Here is a 9,684-nt window from a genome sequence, read left to right on the forward strand (position 1 = left end):
TCTGTGAGGTCCTTCACTCCCCATCTCTTTAGTCGGTCTAAGCCGGCAGTCCTTAAGGAGGGGTGATTTCCCCCCCCACCCCCCCGCCGGGGGACCCTTGGCAATGTGTGGACACATGAGCTGTAATGAGCGTGGGAAGGGCACTGCCTGCATCGAGTGGGCGTCCTGCGGGGCGCAGATGGCGCCGCCACAAGAGGTCAGTAGTGCTCGCCCCAGAACTCTGATCCAGGCCAAAACTTGGCGAAACACCCCCCACCCTGGAAGGAAACTTACTTGAGTTCGGATGGATCTTTTTGTTTGTTTATTTACGCGTCTGATGTTTAATATGAATTAGCAGTGTTTGCTGTGCCCGCCACATTTTGCATGTGATGTTTTCCTAGCGATGCCAATCTTCTTTGGCTTGAAGAAATAGGACCGAATTATGAAGGGTTAATAATAAACAGGAAGAAACCATTCCTGTATGATATTAGCTATTTTATTGCAGGTTTATCACACAGTTGATAATGCAATTCCAGCAAAGACAAATGATATTATCGAAACAATCAGAAGCTGATCTCCATGACTTTAGGGTGTCCCCACAGATGAACCCCAACAGGGCCACTTTGATAAAAATGTTGAATGTAATTTGCAGGGCCCAGTGCAAAATAAAAATGTAGGGCTCTTTGTTCAAAAAACAGGAAACAGATACCATTAGAAGTACAGAAAAAGACTTGTCCTCTCTCCCAAGCCTTCTCTCTCTCTATTGTGTTATTTGCCACTTAATGTTCTAAGACAAACTTTTAAATCATTATGAGCATTCCTACTCCTCTTTTATATGGCACCATGGCAGTTTTAAATGCAAATAGCACATTCCGCAGCAGTGTGGAATCACTGGCCTATGACTTGCATTTTGTGAGTCCTCCACGAGGGCGTCCCAGGCTGACCATAAGAGACCCACACAGATCCCTGTCACTGGCATCGGGGGACCCCTGGCTGGTGCCTGCCAAGTTCCTTGTTCCTCCAGCCTCTGGACCTGGATCAGGGGTCTGTGCCCAGCCAGGCGTCTCCCCCTCAGGCCACTGCCCCAGTATACGGCAGACAGGTCACTCCTGAGGATCTTTGTACCTCCAAGCTGGGATTTTCTTTGTACCTGGGTATGGGTTCCTGGATGGCCCCTGTCAAGGCCACCAGCTGGTTGCCCACCAGGCATGCCATGGGGCTGCCAGCCTGAGAAGGGCATTGCGGGGAGATGCCTCTGGCACAGGCCCCTGATCCTGACCTCTCCCTTGCACACGTGCGGGCCCTTTCTGGGAGCAGAGTGTGGCAGCGGTTGTGGGGCACAGGCAGGGAGGGGAAGCCGGCTGGGGCCTGGTGTTCCCAGGGGCCGGGGAGCTGGTAGTGGGAGGCGGAGCCTGCATGAACGGAGGCTCTGAGCCCCCACATATGTGCTTATTGTCCCATCAGACTCACAAAACGTCCATTCAAAGATGCGATTATTAGCTCTGCAAGCACAGAGCATCAAACCCTAGGTGCTGGGCGTTTCTGCAAACCAGGCTATGCCACCTGTGGGGCCTGTGTGTGTGTGTGTGTGTGTGTGTGCGCACTGCACTGGTCACACTCATGAAAACAGCCCTTTCTTCAGGAAACTCCTCTCCTACCTTAGGAGGGAAAAAAATCTTTCCATTTTGAAATCAGTAACTGGTCTTCCCCTTCTCAGACTCTACCTCCATCTTCATTTCTTCATTCAATCAACAAACAATCATTGGGCACCTACCATGGGGCAGACACTGTTTAAGGTGCTGAAGATACAACAATGAAGAAATACTGAAATCCTTGCCTTCGTGGAGATTCCCTTCAAGGAAAGGGGGAGGCTGTGGTAGGTTAGGGTTTGGGAGGAGTTGGAGGAGAAAAGGAAAGGCGAGGTTTGAGGGAGGTAGGGGGAAAAGGGAAGGACACATAGGGCAGGGGAAGGGGAGCACAATGGGGAATGGCAATAGGACAGAACTTGTAAATAGGTGGACACTCAGAAATTAAGCACAGATGTTTTAACCTGCTATGTGTCCCCTCTCCCACTCTAAAGCTAATAAAACCATGCTTCCTGGGGCGCCTGAGTGGCTCAGTCAGTTAAGTGTCCGACTTGGACTCAGGTCATGATCTCACGGTTTGTGGGTTCGAGCCCCACATCAGGCTCTGTGCTGACAGCACTGAGCCTGGGGCCTGCTTCGGACTCTGTGTCTCCCTCTCTCTCTGCCCCTCCTCCACTCATGGTCTGTGTGTGTGTCTCTCTCAAAAATAAATAAAACATTTTTTAAAAACACACAAAAAACCTTGCTTCCTGTTCATCTCTAAAGTTCGGAACATTCTGATGGCAGGAAGTGGGGAGTCCTCCCAAGTCATGTTTCTCCAGCATCTCCTTCTAAGACCCTTCTAAGTTGTTTTGGTGGACACCAATCCCATACTCACGATTACAGACTTTACATAACTAAACTATGAATTTTACGGAGCCCAGCCTGCTCAACAGGCTTTGGAAAAAGGAGTCATTGGATTCGAGGGAGATTAAGTGGCTGTTTCGAGAGAGCAACCACAAGGTGGCGCCATTGTCCTGTTAGACCAGACGTCCCACTTTGCCATTCAGCCTTTGCAATCGGTTGTTACTGAGAGACTAGGAGACAGATGCTGGCTAAATGCTTTATTCCTTTTATTGCATTCAATCCTCCCAACACCACATGAGAAATTGGCATCATGAGCGTCACACTTTACATGGGGAAACCTATGCTCAGAGATCACAGCGGGGAAGAGCCATAGCTAGTTTCTGAACTGATGTTTTTGACTCCAAAGTTTGCGCTCTTGACTATAGTCTTCCACTGCCTGTCTGCACAAGACAGCGAAGAGTTGATTTTGTTCCCAAACCATCTCATTTCCCATGACGATGGGTGGATGGTCATAGTCCTTGGCTTTCCCCAAGACATTTGCACGACCGAGGAGGGGTGGGAGTGGAGCTGGCACGGTCAGGGTCCAGTGGTCTTCCAGATCTGTGTGCTAGGACACATGGGCTAATGTTAGGGAGGGAGGCTGAGATGCGGTTTGCAAGTGACCCCAGTAGGACCCCAGGCCAAATGGCTTTAGACTAGTTGACTGATCCCCTTCCCCCAGCATCTTCCATCCTCACCTTGTGGCTCTCCGTTGCCTCAAAGTCGCAGCCTAGATGCCCCAGTACACATGCAGTGCCCAGCTTCCTCTGCAGGACCACTGCACTCAGGACCGTCCTCCCCTGAGGGGTTTTATGTTTCCAGGTGACCTTCCTCCTTCCGGCACCAAGCCCATTCCTCTAGACAAGCTGGTTCCCTCAAAGACTGGAGGTACGTCTGCCCCCTGCAATGACCTGAGGGTGAATGTAAAAGGTGACACAAGGCAGCTGTTTAAAAAAGAATGAGGAGACTTTATATGTCCCAGGAAGACAGGATTATTGCTCGTTGGGACTTGATGGCTGGGAAATAGGGATCCACATTGGATGGATGGTTTTCACAGCAAGGAGGGTGAAGACAGGAGCGCTCCCAAAGGGATCTGCGTGCTGATGGTGGTCAGCTTACGGGGTCTGGGTGTGTGAGAACCCTCGCTCACTTTGCCCCTCCCGCACCCCCACGAGGAGCCCAGGGCAGCTGCTCGAGCCGCCTACATCTAAAAGGTTGGGCTCCACGCCATAATCAGAGGGACCGGTAGGGGCGCCCTTGCTTATTTCACCGAGGCTCCTCTCCTGCATGTCTCCTGCCACAACCACAGCAGCTCCGCTGAGCGGCTGACACCCCAGACATCCCAGGCTGCCCGGCTCTGGACTCCTATGACCCCCCAGCCAGGAAGCAAATTACCCCCCGTCCCCCGACCCCGCTCCAACTTTCTCTGAAGCAACACACTGGCCCTTTTGATGCAATGAGGTGTTCTGTAATCTTAGTCACACATTCCTAGGAAATGTTCACAGTGACCGACTTTATTCTTTATATTGGGAAAAAATCAGTCTTTCCTTAAATTATGAAGTGATAACATCAGTGAAAAAATTCTCGCAGTATAAAAGTATATGTAGTAAAATTTAAGCAGTAAAAGTTCCATCATCCGTAACCTTACTTTCTCTCTCTCTTTCCAGAGAGAGAGAATTAACAATGTGCAGGCGTGTGTGTGTGTGTGTGTGTGTGTGTGTGTGTGTGTGTGTGTGGTAGGGGGCATTGAGGTGGGACGCCTGTGTATGAGGGTCTGTGCTGTGTGTGTATCTCTGCAGGTATGTATCTGAATATGTGTATATTTTTAATTGATCATTTTAGTTACTTTTTGAAGTTTATCCATTTACTTTGAGAGAGAACATGCGCATATGTGAGCAGGGGAAGGGCAGAGAGAGAGGGAGAGAGAGAGAGAAAGAGAGAGAGAGTGAGAGTCCCAAGCAGGCTCCACACTGTCAATGCAGAACCCAATAACGGGCTCAAACTCACGAACGGTGAGATCATGACATCTGAGCCGAAATCAAGAGTCAGATGCGCAGCTGACTGAGCCACCCAGGCACCCCTGAATATGTGTTTTTAAAACACACAAGTTGGACCTTATACACATTTTGCTTTTCAATTTGCTTTTTTCAATTAAAAATTATTTTGTCTTGTTAGGACATATACATTCTCTTCATTTTTAAAACTTTTTTTAATGTTTATTTATTATTGAGACAGAGCGTAAGCAGGGGAGGGACAGAGAGAGAGGGATACACAGAATCCAAAGCAGGTTCCAGGCTCTGAGCTGTCAGCACAGAGCCCAACACGGGGCTCAAACTCACAACCGTGAGATCATGACCTGAGCCGAAGTCAGATGCTTAACCCACTGAGCCACCCAGGCACCCCTAAAGTCTCTTCATTCTTAAAGAGCTGCCTCATCATCGTCTGCATTCCTCTGAAATCTGCTGTAGGAGGACAGACTTACTTTGGTCTTTGACGGCACCAGCCTGCCGGAGCGCCTGCCATGTGGAGGATGCAGCCCCTGACTTCCGCACCACCGAAACACACACACACACTCCACAAAGCAGTTCGCCTGCTCCACGCGAGGAATCACGGGCTGTGGCTCTGCCCTCAGGAACCTTCATGGCCAATTAACTGGGGAAACGGTGGGCGTAGCATGAGCACACCTCCCGACCTGCCTCGGGCTGCTGGGCAAATCCCCACAATGCCTGGTGGAGGGTTCTAGGGCCCAGAACAAATCTAATAGGAATCTCTCCTCTGCTTCCTCTCTGCACCGTGTTGGCTCACCTGCCACGTCCGTCAGCGGGGAGCTGTGTCCGGTGCTTCCTGCTGGGGCCGCGCGGAACGCAGAGACACCTGCCGTGGGCACTCAGTGGCTGCCCTGTCCTTGCTTGTGTCTTGAACCTCCCTGAGCTTCCGTTTTCTCATCTGGAGAAAAGAGTCCGGGATCCTGGTGATGATTGGGCGGGACAAGTTGTGGTCAGGGATGTAGAGCTGTAGCTGCCTGTGAATTCTTCCACCTGGCTTCAGAAAAGATTTGAAGTGGCTTATAAGGAAAGATGGGTTTTAGTGAAATGCAGGTATTAAAAGTAAGGGGGAAGGTGGGAGGCAGGAATGAGTCACCCGTGAGGATCGTATGTAACTCCACACTGTTCTTGGGCCGCAAATTTGACTTCAAGCTTCCCAGCAGACAAAGCAAAAAGGGGGAAATGCTTATTTATCTGCTCTAGGCCCCTAAGATACCTAAGCAGGTGTCTGCTTGCGCAGGAGGTGGGGAACTGCCTGGGGGCGACCGGGAGAGCAGCCCTCCTTTCCACCCTTACAAAGGGGGCACTATGGTGCGAGGGACACCCTCCTAAGTGACATCTCTGCAGCACGTGCAACACTGAGACCTGGAGGGCTTTCTCCCCTCCCTCCGCGCAGACTGCTGGCATTTCCCACACACAAGTCAGCAAAAGCTATTGTAACGGGGAGAGTTGTTTTTGAAATACATTGGTGTGTTTTTCTCTTTCACAGTTCTGTATCTTTGCTTCTTCCTTTCCCCACCCCTAGTTCTGAGGAATATACATTGGGGAAGATGAGGGTCCTTACAGTAAGTGCACTGAGAGAAAAGAAACAGTCACGATTCAGCTTGTGATGTTCAACGCACCCAGGCAAGATTTCTGAGCCCGCAGCATCTGGAAATTGGGCTTTGGCCACTGAGAAAAGGATTTCCTAAACTCTCTGAGGTCCCAGGAATATCGAGACCCAGGGTGAGAGGACCAGATGCTAGAGCCCAACAGCAGGCAAGGACAGAAAAGCACCCGGAATGTGACGTGAGCAGTTCTGCTCCTCACACCTTGATGTGCACATGAATCACCTGCGCATCTTGTTAAAATGCAGGTTCCTGTTCGGTAGGTCCAGGGCGGGGCTTGAAGATCTACCGTTCTAGCATGTTCCCTGGTGATACTGACACTGGGGTCCAAGGGCCACTCTGGTGGTGCAGGGGAGAGGGACAACAGGGCCTCAGTGGGCCAGGGAATTATGGGAGGAAGACGGGCCAACATCTGGGACATGAGTGGTCAGACTCATGTGTGCTGGCCTTCCTGCTCCAGGATGAAGTCCTTTTTTTTTAAAATGTTTTTTTAAAATTTATTTTTGAGACAGAGACAGAGCATGAGAGGGGAGGGGTAGAGAGAGGGAGACATAGAATCCAAAGCAGGCTCCAGGCTCTGAGCTGTCAGCACAGAGCCCGACGCGGGGTTCAAACCCACGAATGTGAGATCATGACCTGAGTCGAAGTCAGAGGCTTAACTGACTGAGCCCCCCAGGCGCCCCCAGGTTGAAGTCTCTGAGTGAAGAGGAGTGCTGAATAGACCGAGGGGAAAGGCAAACGCAGAGGATCCTTTGTGCCCCTTCCCCATGTAGAACTCTGGTAGTGGGACTAGTTGGAGGCTAGGGGGAGCCATGCTCGCTCATGGGCAAGGCAGAGGGCCACCCAGAATGGAGAGCCACGCAAGAGTCCCCTGAGGAGCTGTCCCCACCCCTGCCCTGAACAATGGCATGAGGACTAGTTGCCACATCACCAAGGGAACTGGGAAGGGTGAAATTTTGAACTTGGAATTCACTATTTACCCAAACCAGTCAATCAGTTAGCCTATTGAATGTTTCTCTCACTACCCTACCACTATTGCAGCCTACCTACTAATACTGCAACAATATTAGATTCATTACTGGACTCATTACAGTTCTGCTCATCTGGGCAGAGTGTGTGCATGTGTTCTTATTGTAGCAGGCGAAACAAAGATAATCTAACGCTGTGCGCTAAATAACCCGTATGGCCGTTTATGAGCACAGACACAGCTTCCTGGGGGGACCAGCAGAGACACAGAGACACAGCGTTGAGTCTGCAAAACTGGAGAGGGGTGAGGGTTCAACTGGAGGCATCTTGGGAAGGTGAATTTTGAGCAGAAGTCAGAAGGAGAGGAGAGGGGGCAGGGAAGGGTGTAAAGATTTAAGCAAACCATGGGAGAAGGCCTTGTTCATTTGTCCAAGAGTCTTTTTTATTAAGCTCCTGTTGTATGCCAGCCACTGAGCCAGGAACTGGGAAGTCAGAAAGGCATTGCATGCCTCTATGTCTCATTCTCCAAGGAGAGGGTGCGAGCAGGACAAGGCTTTCCTTCTGTCCTCCAAATGGGAGCCCTTGGCAGAAGGTGGTTTTGAGAGCGGAGTGTTCAAAATGTTTCTGCTACTTCCCTTGCTGCCCTATCCTCTGCCCTCTGCCCCGGAGTCTGGGATATGGATGTGGGCGGATGCAAGACTGGTGCAGCATATCCCTCCCCCCATTCAGATTTATCCTGGGAAGAAGGGAGCAGCCATTCATTTATCTTTAGAAACACATTCCCCAGGTGACATGCCCCCACCCCTAACACACACACACACACACACACACACACATGGAGGCTGATACGTCTACAGCCTGAAGTTCAAGCTGGGGCATGAAGTCAGGTGGCATCAGCTGCTGGGAACCGGAAGACAACTCGGGAGACCTTTAAAATCTCTAGTAAGCGATTTGGATTTATTATTACATCTTGCAGAATGTTTTCAGTGGCAAATTCACTTTCATGGGAGTATAGCCCCTCCTTCTATAGTGGGGGCCCCTGGAGGTCAGAGAGGAGGGCCAGCCCGTGGTCATGCAGCCAGGACTCGCTGGGCCCTTGTCAGCCTGTCCTGTTCTCAATAACTCTGCGCAAGGCTTCACTAAGGCTCCTGGCTGTTCCCCTCCAGCATGCAGGAAAGGATTAATTATTAATTTTTATAACAACCCAGAAACTGGTATCTGTGAACCACGAGCTCCAACGCTCTTTTCCAACATCCAGCCACTTAATCATGGTTTTAGCTGGGTCAGCATAACAGTCTGGTAACCTCAGAAGAGGAAAGCCGTGAACGCCTTTATCAGCCTTTCCTGAGGGCGAAGGCCAAGTTCACGGGGGCCAGTGGAGGCAAAGGAGCCGATAATGCTCTCGAAGAAACCAAGATGGCTCCACCAAGTGTCAGAGCTGGGACTCATAATATTCCCTTTTCTGGAATTAATGGTCTCTTACCTTTGTGTTACTGAGCCGCAGATTTCAAAGTACTTTCACAAACACCACCTCTGTTGATCTGTGAATGATCCTATCACTGGATTGGGCGGATATTTTTGTTCCAGAGAAAATAAAGATTCAGACAGAGAACTGACTCACCTAGGGTCACACAGACTCAAAGACTTCTGTTCTCGGCCCCACCCACCTGGAGGAGTCTGTCGCTGGCCATCCTTTTAATGCAGTCACGATCCTTAGGGGTGTTTGGAGCTGCCCATGAATTCTCTGGAAGTGCTGGCAGCGTTGAGAGCATTTTTCTGTAAGTCCGCAGGTGCTTTCCCCCCAGACACTGACAGCAAACAGTGAGAATCACTGCTTTCAAACAAGTGGCCAAAGCCCCTCTGTGCCCTAGCCTGTAGCTGTCCCCGCCTGATAGGGCCCATTCTTGCCAAGTTCTGGGGTTTGCTGGACACCGTCCGGGCCAGGGGCTGAGCCAGCCTGGGGACTTAGCTGCCCTCAGGTGTTTGCTGCCCTTGAATGCGAGACTGTCCAGGCAGCAGACACCAGGCCAGGGGACCTGTGTGCAAAATGTCCTGCTTTCAACAGCAATGCTAAGAAGTAAGGTGAACAGGAAACTCACAGTGCTCACAAAAATTTTACCAAACTACTCCGAGGGGCATTAAATAAATGGTAAAACATCACATTGAGAACTCTTAACACTGCAAAGAGCTATTTGCCCAAATGTATACGTTTGACGCAATTCTAATAAAACTATTTGAGGTTTGTTTTGGTAAAATCTGACACATTTATGTGGAACAATTAATAAAATCTCTGGGAAGAAAAGAACAGCGAGGGTCTGCACTCCCAGATATTAAAGTACATTATGGTAGACCTGAAACTAAGGTAACACTGCATGTGATGTATACTGAAATTAAAATAAAAAACTTAATCAAAAATAAATTAAATGCACTGAAGGCTTCAGTGGTAAAAACAGGGAGGAATGTGGGCACCTGGGTGGCTCAGTCGGTCGAACATCTAACTCTTGGTTTCAGCTCAGGTCATGATCTTGCGGTTTCGTGGATTTGGGCCCTGTGCTAACAGCGTGAAGCCTGCTTGGGATTCTCTCCCTGCCCCTCCCCAACTCGCACTGTCTCTGT

General features: G+C 50.1%; 1 long non-coding RNA gene across 2 annotated transcripts; it reads right to left on the reverse strand.

The window, feature by feature from the left end:
* Positions 1-2,667: 2,667 nt before the first annotated feature.
* On the reverse strand, positions 2,668-8,781 carry LOC115286710. Of its 2 annotated transcripts, none has more exons than XR_003906228.1 (4): positions 8,736-8,781; positions 5,256-5,488; positions 3,149-3,361; positions 2,668-3,018 (listed from the first exon to the last, which is right to left on the reverse strand). It is a non-coding gene; the product is annotated as an uncharacterized LOC115286710 (long non-coding RNA). The 2 variants fall into 2 exon arrangements; XR_003906227.1 differs by lacking the exon at positions 8,736-8,781 and adding an exon at positions 6,307-6,364 and having other exon boundaries at positions 5,256-5,492.
* Between the last annotated feature and the right edge of the window lie 903 nt (positions 8,782-9,684).

This window comes from Suricata suricatta, chromosome 3, assembly GCF_006229205.1.
Source record: "Suricata suricatta isolate VVHF042 chromosome 3, meerkat_22Aug2017_6uvM2_HiC, whole genome shotgun sequence".
Classification (NCBI taxonomy): Eukaryota; Metazoa; Chordata; class Mammalia; order Carnivora; family Herpestidae; genus Suricata; species Suricata suricatta.